Below are 14,596 nucleotides of genomic sequence, written 5' to 3' on the forward strand. Positions count from 1 at the left end.
ATAGGTTCCAGGGGTACACGGGCAGCAGTGGTCTGGTCAGTGTAGGAGTAGTAGAAAGAACGGGCCGCAGACAGGCTTCTAAGGCCTAACATAATAACATATGGCTGTAGGCACGTTATAATTGGTCCAGGGGTACACGGGCAGCAGTGGTCTGGTCAGTGGAGGCCTAGTGGAAGGAGAGACCGCAGACAGGCTTCGAAGGCCTAACATAATAAAATAGGACTGGCTGTAGGCACTGTATAAATGGTTCCAGGGGTACACGGGCAGCAGTGGTCTGGTCAGTGGAGGCCTAGTGGAAGGAGGGACCGCAGACAGGCTTCGAAGGCCTAACATAATAAAATTGGGCTTGCTGTAGGCAATTTAAAATTTGTTCCAGGGGTACACGGGCAGCAGTGGTATGGTCAATGGAGGCCTAGTGGAAGGAGGGATCGCAGACAGGCTTCGAAGGCCTAACATAATAAAATTGGACTGGCCGTAGGCACTTTATAATTGGTTCCAGGGGTACACGGGCAGCAGTAGACAGGTCAGTGGAGGCCTAGTGGAAGGAGGGACCGCAGACAGGCTTCGAAGGCCTAACATAATAAAATTGGGCTGGTTGTAGGCAATTTAAAATTGGTTCCAAGGGGTACACGGGCAGCAGTGGTCTGGTCAGCGGAGGCCGATTGTAATGAGTGTCTGCCAGTTAGTAGTCCAAAACAATAAATAAATGTGAATGTCTCGCATTAAAACAAAACGAAAACACTAAAGGCTGCAATCATTAGGTACAGGGGTGGGATCCTCTGCGTAGTTTCAGACCTACTAATTTGGCGCAAAGTATTTACTTTGGTAAATAGAGGACACTGCCCCTGACTATGTTAAGTACCATCATACATGTCAACACAATGGTATTGTCAGTGGCAGGAATGGAAGGATGTCAGCGCATAGACTAAACATTGGTGGAAGTGTGAGAGATAACTGTGGAAGTGGTAGAGCAATGTTTGACCTGGGGGTGGGTGAACTCTCTTGTGGCCGGCGGTACAGGCCCAGGGCCCCTCATGTTACAACAGTGTGTCTGACGTTGGGTGCGCACCACCACCGCCAGAGACACTTTATTGTACTATAAGGGACCCAGTGGCAGTGCTGTCGACCAAAAGCGGGCACACCCACCTCTTCAGACAAACAGCACTCTCACGGGTGCTTGCGCCAAGTCGCGATACCACGGCCCCGTGTGGGGAGTTTGGCCATTTAGGGAGGTGTAAACATGTCGTATGCTGGACAATCAGCTGCAGCAAATTAAGACATTAGAAAAGTAATTCACAGTAGTCCACAAGCAAGAGCTTTTCATAGGAAAGCTAGGTGTCGGCCGGGCAAGGTGGGGCAAAAGAATCCAGTTGTGGTTCATTTTAATGAATGTTAGATCATCAACATTTTGGGTAGCCAGACGAGTCCTTTTTTCGGTTAATATTGAACCTGCAGCACTGAATAGTCTTTCTGATAGGACACTAGCTGCCGGGCAAGCAAGCTCCTGCAATGCATATTCTGCCAATTCTGGCCAGGTGTCTAATTTGGATGCCCAGTAATCAAATGGGAATGACGGTTGAGGGAGAACATCGATAAGGGATGAAAAATAGTTTGTAACCATACTGGACAAATGTTGTCTCCTGTCACTTTCAATTGATGCAGCAGTACCTGTCCTTTCTGCGGTCATAGCAAAATCACTCCACAACCTGGTCAGAAAACCCCTCTGTCCAACGCCACTTCTGATGTGTGCACCCCTAACACTCCTGGTCTGCTGCCCCCTGGAGCTCGTGTGAGAATGATCACGGGCGCTGTGTGCTGGGAATGCCTGAAGCAAACGGTCAACAAGAATTGATTGTTTGGTTGCTAATATTAGTTCCAAGTTCTCATGTGGCATAATATTTTGCAATTTGCCTTTATAGCGAGGATCAAGGAGGCAGGCCAACCAGTAATCGTCATCGTTCATCATTTTAGTAATGCGTGTGTCCCTTTTGAGGATATGTAAGGCATAATCCGCCATGTGGGCCAAAGTTCCAGTTGTCAAATCTGCGGTTGTGATTGGTTATGGGGCAGTTTCAGGCAAATCTACGTCACTTGTGTCCCTCAAAAAACCAGAACCCGGCCTTGCCACGCCACCAATTTCCAGTGCCCCCGGGAAAGCTTCCTCATTAAAAATATACTCATCCCCATCATCCTCCTCGTCCTCCACCTCCTCTTCGCCCGCTACCTCATCCTGTACACTGCCCTGACCAGACAATGGCTGACTGTCATCAAGGCTTTCCTCTTCCTCTGGTGCAGACGCCTGATCCTTTATTTGCGTCAAACTTTGCATCAGCAGACACATTAAGGGTATACTCATGCTTATCATGGCGTTGTCTGCACTAACCAGCCGTGTGCATTCCTCAAAACACTGAAGGGCTTGACACATGTCTTGTATCTTCGACCACTGCACACCTGACAACTCCATGTCTGCCATCCTACTGCCTGCCCGTGTATGTGTATCCTCCCACAAAAACATAACAGCCCGCCTCTGTTCGCACAGTCTCTGAAGCATGTGCAGTGTTGAGTTCCACCTTGTTGCAACGTCTATGATTAGGCGATGCTGGGGAAGGTTCAAAGACCGCTGATAGGACTGCATACGGCTGGAGTGTACAGGCAAACGGCGGATATGTGAGCAAAGTCCACGCACTTTGAGGAGCAGGTCGGAGAACCCAGGATAAGTTTTCAATAAGCACTGCACCACCAGGTTTAAGGTGTGAGCCAGGCAAGGAATGTGTTTCAGTTGGGAAAGGGAGATGGCAGCCATGAAATTCCTTCCGTTATCACTCACTACCTTGCCTGCCTCAAGATCTACTGTGCCCAGCCACGACTGCGTTTCTTGCTGCAAGAACTCGGACAGAACTTCCGCGGTGTGTCTGTTGTCGCCCAAACACTTCATAGCCAATACAGCCTGCTGACGCTTGCCAGTAGCTGGCCCATAATGGGACAACTGGTGTGCAACAGTGACAGCTGCCGATGGAGTGGTTGGGCGACTGCGGTCTGTGGAAGAGCTCTCGCTTCTGCAGGAGGACGAGGAGGAGGAGGGGGTGCGAACGCCTACAGCCAACTGTTTCCTAGACCGTGGGCTAGGCACAACTGTCCCGAAATTGATGTCCCCTGTGGACCCTGCATCCACCACATTCACCCAGTGTGCCGTGATGGACACGTAACGTCCCTGGCCATGCCTACTGGTCCATGCATCTGTAGTCAGGTGCACCTTTGTACTCACAGATTGCCTGAGTGCATGGACGATGCGCTGTTTAACATGCTGGTGCAGGGCTGGGATGGCTTTTCTCGAAAAAAAAGTGTCGACTGGGTAGCTCGTAGCGTGGTTCAGCGTACTCCATCAGGGCTTTGAAAGCTTGGCTTTCAACTAACCGGTAGGGCATCATCTCTAACGAGATTAGTCTAGCTATGTGGGCGTTAAAACCCTGTGTCCGCGGATGCGAGGATAAGTACTTCCTTTTTCTAACCAGAGTCTCATGTAGGGTGAGCTGGACTGGAGAGCTGGAGATCGTGGAACTAGCGGGTGTGCCGGTGGACATGGCAGACTGAGAGACGGTTAGAGACGGTATTGTTTCCGCCGGTGCCCTAGATGCAGTATTTCCTCCTACAAAACTGGTGATTCCCTGACCCTGACTGCTTTGGGCTGGCAAAGAAACCTGCACAGATACTGCCGGTGGTGCGGAAAATGGTGGCCTTACAGTGACGGAAGGGATGTTGCGTTGCTGACTAGCTTCATTGGCCGAGGGTGCTACAACCTTAAGGGACGTTTGGTAGTTAGTCCAGGCTTGCAAATGCATGGTGGTTAAATGTCTATGCATGCAACTTGTATTGAGACTTTTCAGATTCTGACCTCTGCTTAAGCTAGTTGAACATTTTTGACAGATGACTTTGCGCTGATCAATTGGATGTTGTTTAAAAAAATGCCAGACTGCACTCTTCCTAGCTTCGGATCCCTTTTCACGAATTGCAGACTGAGCTTTAACTGGATGGCCACGCTGTCCTCCAACAGGTTTTGGCTTTGCCACGCATTTTGGGCCAGATACGGGCCCGGCAGATGGAACCTTTTGCGCTGTTGATGCCTGCTGCGGCCCCTCCTCCACCTCCGCTTCAGAACTACTGCCGCCTGCACCCTGTTCCCCCAATGGCTGCCAATCGGGGTCAACAACTGGGTCATCTATAACCTCCTCTTCTAGCTCGTGTGCAACTTTGTCTGTGTCACCGTGTCGGTCGGTGGTATAGCGTTCGTGACGGGGCAACATAGTCTCATCAGGGTCTGATTGTGGATCAGTACCCTGAGAGGGCAATGTTGTGGTCTGAGTCAAAGGACCAGCATAGTAGTCTGGCTGTGGCTGTGCATCAGTGCACTCCATGTCAGAATCTACTTGTAATGGGCATGGCCTGTTAACTGTTTCACTTTCTAAGCCAGGGATGGTATGTGCAAAGAGCTCCATGGAGTAACCCGTTGTGTCGCCTGCTGCATCCTTCTCTCTTGTTGTTGTTTTAACTGAAGAGAACAAGAAAGGAAGCGACTTGTCCCTGACCGTGAACATCCACAAACGACGCGCTGCTTTTACATTTACCAGTTTCAGAAGAGGAGGCAAAAGAGCTAGAGGCTGAGTCAGCAAGGTAAGCCAAAACTTGCTGTTGCTGCTACGGCTTTAAAAGCGGTTTTCCTACTCCCAGAAAAGAGAGCGTTCGAGGCCTTATGTAGCCAGACGACGAACCTGGCTCCACAGCTCCAGACTTAGGTGGAATATTTTTTTTCCCACGACCACCTGATGCTCCACTACCACTACCATCATTACCAGCTGACAATGAACGCCCACAGCCACGACCTCTTCCACCAGACTTCCTCATTGTTTTAAAAACTTAACCAAAGTAACTTTATTTGTTGCTGTCAAACAACTTACACGGTGAGCTATAACTTCAGTATGATTTCGATATCCCTTTACAGGTTGGTGAGACCGCAAGGAAAATCAGGCACAATGTTACACACTCTGTTTTCTGTGGCACCAAATCAGAGAGATGCCACACACGCGGGACTGTCACTCAAGCACAAATGTCAATATTAATCTCCCATTTTTTTTTTTTCAGGGAGAATTTAGAAACCAAATAAAATAAAATGATTTTTTCAGGAAGAATTTAGAAACCAAATAAAATAAAATGATTTTTTCAGGGAGAATTTAGAAACCAAATAAAAAAAAAATAGCCTTTCTATGGCCCAGTGCCCACTATTTGAGAGAGAGAGATAGCACACCCAGGAGTCAGGAGTGGCACACAAGCCCAGAGGCCAATATTTATCTCCCACTGATTGATTTATTGATTTTTTCAGGTAGAATTTAGAAACCAAATCAACCAAAAAAATAAATAGGCTTTCTACGGCCCACTATTTGAGAGAGAGAGATGGCACACCCAGGAGTCAAGACTGGCACACAAGCAGAAAGGGCAATATTAATCTCCGAATTATTTTTTTTTTCAGGGAGACTTTAGAAACAAAATAAAATAAAATGATTTTTTCAGGAAGAATTTAGAAACCAAATAAAATAAAATGATTTTTTCAGGGAGAATTTAGAAACCAAATAAAAAAAATAGCCTTTCTATGGCCCAGTGCCCACTATTTGAGAGAGAGAGATGGCACACCCAGGAGTCAGGAGTGGCACACAAGCCCAGAGGCCAATATTTATCTCCCACTGATTGATTTTTTGATTTTTTCAGGTAGAATTTAGAAACCAAATCAACCAAAAAAATAAATAGGCTTTCTATGGCCCACTTACTGAGAGATGGCACACACGGGAGTCAGGAGTGGCACACAAGCCCAGAGGCCAATCTTTATCTCCCACTGATTGATTTATTGATTTTTATAGGTAGAATTTAGAAACCAAATCAACCAAAAAAATAAATAGGCTTTCTATGGCCAACTGAGTGAGAGATGGCACACACAGGAGTCAGGAGTGGCACACAAGCCCAGAGGCCAATATTTATCTCCCACTGATTGATTTTTTGATTTTTTCTGGTAGAATTTAGAAACCAAATCAACCAAAAAAATAAATAGGCTTTCTATGGCCCACTGAGTGAGAGATGGCACACACAGGAGTCAGGAGTGGCACACAAGCCCAGAGGCCAATATTTATCTCCCACTGATTGATTTATTGATTTTTACAGGTAGAATTTAGAAACCAAATCAACCAAAAAAATAAATAGGCTTTCTATGGCCCACTGAGTGAGAGATGGCACACACAGGAGTCAGGAGTGGCACACAAGCCCAGAGGCCAATATTTATCTCCCACTGATTGATTTTTTGATTTTTTTCAGGTAGAATTTAGAAAACAAATCAACCAGAAGACTAAATAGGCTTTCTATGGCCCACTGAGTGAGAGATAGCACACACAGGAGTCAGGAGTGGCACAAAAGCCCTGAGCCAATATTTATCTCCCACTGATTGATTTTTTGATTTTTTCAGGTAGAATTTAGAAACCAAATCAACCAAAAAAATAAATAGGCTTTCTATGGCCCACTGAGTGAGAGATGGCACACACAGGAGTCAGGAGTGGCACACAAGCCCAGAGGCCAATATTTATCTCCCACTGATTGATTTATTGATTTTTACAGGTAGAATTTAGAAACCAAATCAACCAAAAAAATAAATAGGCTTTCTATGGCCCACTGAGTGAGAGATGGCACACACAGGAGTCAGGAGTGGCACACAAGCCCAGAGGCCAATATTTATCTCCCACTGATTGATTTTTTGATTTTTTCAGGTAGAATTTAGAAACCAAATCAACCAAAAGAATAAATAGGCTTTCTATGGCCCACTGAGTGAGAGATGGCACACACAGGAGTCAGGAGTGGCACACAAGCCCAGAGGCCAATATTTATCTCCCACTAATTGATTTTTTTATTTTTTCAGGTAGAATTTAGAAACCAAATCAACCAAAAAAATAAATAGGCTTTCTATGGCCCACTGAGTGAGAGATGGCACACACAGGAGTCAGGAGTGGCACACAAGCCCAGAGGCCAATATTTATCTCGCACTGATTGATTTATTGATTTGTACAGGTAGAATTTAGAAACCAAATCAACCAAAAAAATAAATAGGCTTTCTATGGCCCACTGAGTGAGAGATGGCACACACAGGAGCCAGGAGTGGCACACATGCCCAGAGGCCAATATTTATCTCCCACTGATTGATTTATTGATTTTTTTCAGGTAGAATTTAGAAACCAAATCAACCAAAAAAATAAATAGGCTTTCTATGGCCCACTGAGTGAGAGATGGCACACACAGGAGTCAGGAGTGGCACACAAGCCCAGAGGCCAATATTTATCTCCCACTGATTGATTTATTGATTTTTACAGGTAGAATTTAGAAACCAAACCAACCAAAAAAATAAATAGGCTTTCTATGGCCCACTGAGTGAGAGATGGCACACACAGGAGTCAGGAGTGGCACACAAGCCCAGAGGCCAATATTTATCTCCCACTGATTGATTTTTTGATTTTTTCAGGTAGAATTTAGAAACCAAATCAACCAAAAAAATAAATAGGCTTTCTGTGGCCCACTGAGTGAGAGATGGCACACACAGGGATGGCACTCTAGCAGAAATGCCAATCTTAATCTCCCACAAAAAAAAAACAGGGACTGTCCTACAATTACTATCTCCCTGCAGTAATCTCAGCCAGGTATGGCAGGCAGCAATAAGGAGTGGACTGATGCACAAATGAAATAAAAAGTGTGGACAAACAAAAAAGCTGTGCAGAAAGGAAGGAACAAGAGGATTTGTGCTTTGAAAAAAGCAGTTGGTTTGCACAGCGGCGTACACACAGCAATGCAGCTATCAGGGAGCCTTCTAGGGCAGCCCAATGAGCTACAGCGCTGAGAAAAAAAAAGGTAGCCTCCACTGTCCCTGCAAACCGAAGGTCGTGTTGGACAGTGGAAATCGCTACAGCACAAGCGGTTTGGTGGTTAATGGACCCTGCCTAACGCTATCCCTGCTTCTGACAAAGCGGCAGCAACCTCTCCCTAAGCTCAGATCAGCAGCAGTAAGATGGCGGTCAGCGGGAACGCCTCCTTATAGCCCCTGTGACGCCGCAGACAGCAAACCAATCACTGCAATGCCCTTCTCTAAGATGGTGGGGACCAGGACCTATGTCATCACGCTGCCCACACTCTGCGTTCACCTTCATTGGCTGAGAAATGGCGCTTTTCGCGTCATTGAAATGCGACTTTGGCGCGAAAGTTGCGTACCGCATGGCCGACCTCACACAGGGGTCGGATCAGGTTCATGAAACCCGACTTTGCCAAAAGTCGGCGACTTTTGAAAATGAACGAGCCGTTTCGCTCAACCCTACTGAGGACTAAAGTCCTTCCATATAAAAATAAGACATATCCTTATAATGGAGGATGTGATGAGACAAACTGCTGTATGTATTAAGGCTTAGCGCCCCAGCACATTTCTTATCTCACTCCTAAGTGACATATCACATCACCGAAGTAGAGTCTAACTATCTTTGGCCAAAATCCTCTGTAATTACCCTTTTGGGGGCTTATTTGTGAAATAAAACATTCTCCATAATTTCTTAATAATTCCTGGGTCTCATTTATTGGTTTATTCTACACTGCTATAATGGTGTCTCTTTCTGTAAGAATAACAGTTTTTTTCATGGCTGAGTGTAGTACAGTAAGAATAAAATGCAGCCACTTTCACCTCATGACCAAATGAGCAGCTTCTCCTGGCTCAGGTAAATATTCACATGGAACACGAACTATGGGTATATAGCATTAAAATGCATGACGTAAAGCTAGACTACAATACAGTACATTTAGTACAGACAGAGAGCATCACAGTTGTAAAAAAAATACAGTTTATGCTGCATAAGTATGGAGATACGAGTAACCAGTAGTATAGTTAGAGAGATGCACAGAACATTTAGCATAGGTAGTGTAGGGATGTCACATTTTATGTCAGCTGTTAGCGTTCAAACAAGCAATGGGGTTTAGTCCAAACGTGAAGTTTTATTGACTTCATAAAAGCTCCTGTTGTTTCAATCTAAAACTGCCTCTTCTGTGTACAAAGGTATAACATAGCATAAACAGTTCAGGTGCCAGTAGGTAACAAGTACCAGGATGGGCTTCCCGCGTTCAGATTATAGACCTCTGATGGCACTATAGGTCTTTTCTACCTCACACACAACCCAGATAGCTCAGCTGCCTTTGTAATCGGAGCAGTCAGTCTCATCCCACTCTTCTAGCTGCTCCTAAAACCTGGACCCAGTATCTGGGCCCACTTAAAATCCTCTCTGCACTAATGTTGGTGGAGCCTGCTTGGAAGAGGCTAACTACCTGGAGAAGGAATGGTAGAGGCTAACAGCGTGGGAGACACATATCTCCCATCCAGCTGCATTCTAACAGTAGATAGCAATATAGCACATACAATATAGGTAGATTGCAGTAATGTACAGTATATGTGGTATAATAGAGAGCTGTAAAGTACATGTAGAATAATTAAGTAACAGAACTGTATATACAGCAGAAATAGATAGGATTATAGTAAATGTAGTAAATATACAGTAGAAAGTAGTACATGTAACGTAGTATACCTAGAGAGTAGTAAAATGTACGCAGATCAGATAGGTAGCAATACTCTACCTGTATAAGTTAACTGCAGTACTGGTACTGTAGGTAGAAGTGCATACATGTAGTATAGGCACAAAGTAGTACATTACATGTATTATAAGTAGCGAGCAGTACAGGACCAGGACAAGGTATTTTGGTGCCCTAGCCAGATAGAGCTTATGGAGCCCTCAACCCCAAAGCAAATGAATGAGCCAGAGACTAATTTAAGGGGAATCTGTCACCCCACTTTAGTCCTTTAAGCTAAGGCCACTGCCATCAGGGGCTTATCTACAGCATTTTGCAATGCTGTAGGTAAGCCCCCGATGTAACCTGAAAGATAAGAAAACAAGATAGATTATACTCACTTAGGGGCGGTTCCGGTGCGGTCCGGGCCGATAGGTGTCACGGTCTGGGTCTGGTGCCTCCCACCTTCATACGATAACATCCTCTTCTTTATTTCCTGTCGCGGCTCCGGCGCAGGCGTACTTTGTCTGTCCTGTTGAAGGCAGAGCAAAGTACTGCAGTGCGCAGGTGCCAGGAAAAGTCAGAGAAGCCCTTTATATACGCTATAAAATTATATATGGGCTGACCTGATATTACAATTGATTGGTGTACTAAACTTGGTTCTTGTATTCAAGTAATTATTCAAGTTTTCAGATATGTTGTCCTATTTCTTGTTTGCTTCACAATATCAAGAAATTAAATGTTCACAGTTGTAGGCATGTTCTTTACATAAGCTGATGCAAATTCTCAAAAAAAAAACCCTGAGATTCCCGGTTGTGACATAGAACAACATGAAAAATGCCAAGGTGAGTAAATACTTTTGCAAACCACTGTAGAATCACTCATTATTTGCAGACCATTTACACAATACAAGGGACAAATAGCGATATTCGTCCCTGACATACTACATTTTAAATGTCAGACATGAGGATAATCATAAAAGCTAATATTGCTTAACTATAATGAAAACTAAATAGATGCTATAATAGATAAAGTGATATGTCTAAATGTTTTGGAGTCTGTCAAGCGACAAATACAGCTTGCAGCAAAACTGATAGTGATTCTGGTGCCTTAATCCTGTTCTGATGGTGGTTCTGGTGATGTATTCGTGTTCGGATAGTGGCTCTGGTAAGAACTTCATGTAGTGATGGTTGTTCTAGTGCTGTATTCATGTCCTACTGATGGTTCTGATGATGTATTCATGTAGTAATGATGGTTTTGGCGATGTACTCATGTAGTCACGGTTGTTCTGATGATGTTATCATCATCAAAACCATCATCAGTATATGAAAATAAATGCAAACTCATAACACTATGTAACACAATTTTTGTTCCTGGCTTCCATTTGTAATATTTAAACTGCTTATGTTTAAAGACTATGGAAAAACAACTATATTCAGCACAAACTTTGATTTTATGACCACAGGCCCAAAAAATTTCGTATTTATTGTGTCAAAAAAGGAAATTACACTATAAGTTTAAGTTTTTATTTATTTTATCCTCCTGGGTTCAAAGTGTGTTCTTCTAACCCATTATGCCTAAAAGAAATAGAAAATAGTTGTTGTTCCAGAAAAAAACTTTACTTTTGTGATCAGGACAATGAAATTTTGAGATTTGTCTGTTTTCGGAAAAATTCTCCATTTGTATTCAATACTGAATAGTCGTCATTGTCCTGACCACAGAAGCAAAGTTTTTGTGGAACAACAACTATTTTCTATTTGTTTTAGGCATATTGGGTTAGGAAAACACACTTTGAACCCAGGTACAAAAAATAAATAAAAATGGGTTACCTAGTGTAATAAGTACATAAATAGAACACTAGAGCCAGCAATAATACAAATGCATCACCAGAAGCACCATAATTACTTGAATACAAGAAGCAAGTTAAGTACACCAGTCACTTGTAATATCAGGTCATGCCCATGTGCAATTTTATCGTGTGAACTCCCAGTATGTTCATAACAATGGCAAGGAGATGCTGGGAGTTGCTGTTATCAGTCTTTATCAGACTGGGACTATACAGGAACCACAGCACTGATGAGACACAGGCAGGATCATAAATAAATATTTACATTCATGTATCTTACTGGTGACATCTTGCATGCTTCAAGTTGCTCTATTTCTTTTCATCTCGATCTAGTCCAAAACGCCATGATGACTTCTTACATCCACATATCGTCTCTACAGACTTCAATACTCTTCAGTTTTCTGCAGCACATTCCGATACGGTGCCCTTAAAAATAAGTGTTATTAAACTGCCCTCTGTATAGAAACATCTGTACTGTGCCCTAAATAAGCCTTCACACTGTCTAGCATTATCAGCTATAACCACCACACTGTCATTATGAACCACCATGCTATTCTCTTCAAACTGTGCCCACTCCTCACACTGTCTCCTACATCATATGATGGTCACCATAGCCACCGAATATACACTATGATGGGCCCCCACAGCACCCCATACAATATTATGGCCTCCACATTTATCCATAAGATATTATGACACCGAGTCACTGATACAGTATATTGGCCCCCACAGCCCTTTCTATGCAGTATATTGTCCCCCACAGCACACCACACAGTATGGTGTCTAACACAGTTCCCTATCCAGTATGATGTCCCTCAAAGCCCCTCATATATTATGATAATGTCCCCACAGCTCCATATATTATGATGTAATGTCCCCCATAGACTGCCATATAATATGATATCCTCATAGTCCCCCATTCTGTGGCCCAATAATATAAGAAGAATAAAAAAACTTATACTCATCTAATACAAGCTCCCCATCCACCACTCTGTCGTCTCATCTTCTATCTGGTGCAACAGTGCACACTGGATGGCGCAATGTAGTGATGTTATTGTACCACATGATGTCACCTGCTGGGCACCATGTTCAATAGGGTCAAGGATGGAAATAGTCTGCATCCTTCTGGAGTCACCAGCGGAGCAGGGAGCTGATTAAAGTTCCTCTGCTCCTGTCCTTGGTGGTGCCAATATCAGTGGCGATAACCCCAAGACATAAATTTTGTTTCTTCCCCACACTCGCTCTCAAAAAATAAAAAATAACACCACAAATAACACAGTCTTATCTCTATGAGTACAGATAAAGTAGTAGATGTAACCTGCAGTCCTATGTAATACCACAGTGATAACTCTCTTAGCACATAGAAAGTTATCACTGTGCTACCTGAGGTATTGCGAGGTATTACACAGGACTGAATATGACATCTATCAAACTATCTGTACTCAGAGAGTTATCATGGTGCTATATGTGGTTTTATATAGGAGTGCAGGTGGCATATACTACATTATCTGTACTCAGAAAGTTATCACTGTTTTCTGTGGTGTTACATAGGACTGCAGGTGACATCTACCACATTATCTGTACTACACTGTGTGCAGAATTATTAGGCAAGTTGTATTTTAGAGGATTATTTTATTATTGATTAACAACTATGTTCTCAATCAACCCAAAAGACTCATAAATATCAAAGCTTAATATTTGGAAGTTGGAGTGTTTTTTTTTTTAGATTTAGCTATCTTAGGAGGATATCTGTTTGAGCAGATAACTATTACTGTGCAGAATTATTAGGCAACTTAATAAAAACCAAATATATTCCCATCTCACTTGTTTATTTTCACCAGGTAAACCAATATAGCTGCACAAAATTTAGAAATAAACATTTCTGACATGCAAAAACAACCCCCCCAAAATTAGTGACCAATATAGCCATCTTTCTTTATGATGACACTCAACAGCCTTCCATCCATAGATTCTGTCAGTTGCTTGATCTGTTTACGATCAACATTGTGTGCAGCAGCCACCACAGCCTCCCAGACACTGTTCCGCGAGGTGTACTGTTTTCCCTCCCTGTAGATCTCACATTTTATGAGGGTCCACAGGTTCCCTCTGGGGTTCAGATCAGGTGAACAATGGGGCCATGTCATTATTTTTTCTTGTTTTGAGACCTTTACTGGCCAGCCACGCTGTGGAGTAGTTGGAGGCACATTATGGAGCATTGTCCTGCATGAAAATCATGTTTTTCTTGAACGATACCGACTTCTTCCTGTACCACTGCTTGAAGAAGTTGTCTTCCAGAAACTGGCAGTAGGTCTGGGAGTTGAGCTTCACTCCATCCTCAACCCGAAAAGGTCCCACAAGTTCATCTTTGATGATACCAGCTCATACCAGTACCCCACCTCCACCTTGCTGGTGTATTAGTCGGAGTGGAGCTCTCTGCCCTTTAGTGATCCAGCCTCTGGCCCATCCATCTGGCCCATCAAGAGTCACTCTCATTTCATCAGTCCACAAAACCTTTGAAAAGTCAGTCTGAAGATATTTCTTGGCCCAGTCTTGACGTTTTAGTTTATGTTTCTTGTTCAAAGGTGGTCGTTTTCAGCCTTACTTACCATGGCCATGTTCCTGAGTATCGCACAACTTGTGCTTTTTGCTACTCCAGTAATGTTGCAGCTCTGAAATATGGCAAAACTGGTGGCAAATGGCATCTTGGCAGCTTCACGCTTGATTTTCCTCAATTCATGGGCAGTTATTTTGTGCTTTTTTTGCCCAACACGCTTCTTGCGACCCTGTTGGCTATTTGCCATGAAACGCTTGATTGTTCGGTGATCACGCTTCAAAGGTTTGGCAATTTCAAGACTGCGGCATCCCTCTGCAAGACATCTCACAATTTTGGACTTTTCAGAGCCCATCAAATCTCTCTTCTGACCCATTTTGACAAAGGAAAGGAAGTTGCCTAATAATTAAGCAAACCTTATATAGGGTTTTGATGTCATTAGACAACACCCCTCCTCATTACAGAGATGCAAATCACCTGATTTACTTAACTGGTACTTGGCTGTCAAGCCTGAACATCTTGAAGTAGGACAACATGTATAAAAAGTATCATGTTGTCAAAATTCAACTTGCCTAATAATT

This window comes from Ranitomeya imitator, chromosome 3 (assembly GCF_032444005.1).
Source record: "Ranitomeya imitator isolate aRanImi1 chromosome 3, aRanImi1.pri, whole genome shotgun sequence".
NCBI classification, from domain to species: Eukaryota; Metazoa; Chordata; class Amphibia; order Anura; family Dendrobatidae; genus Ranitomeya; species Ranitomeya imitator.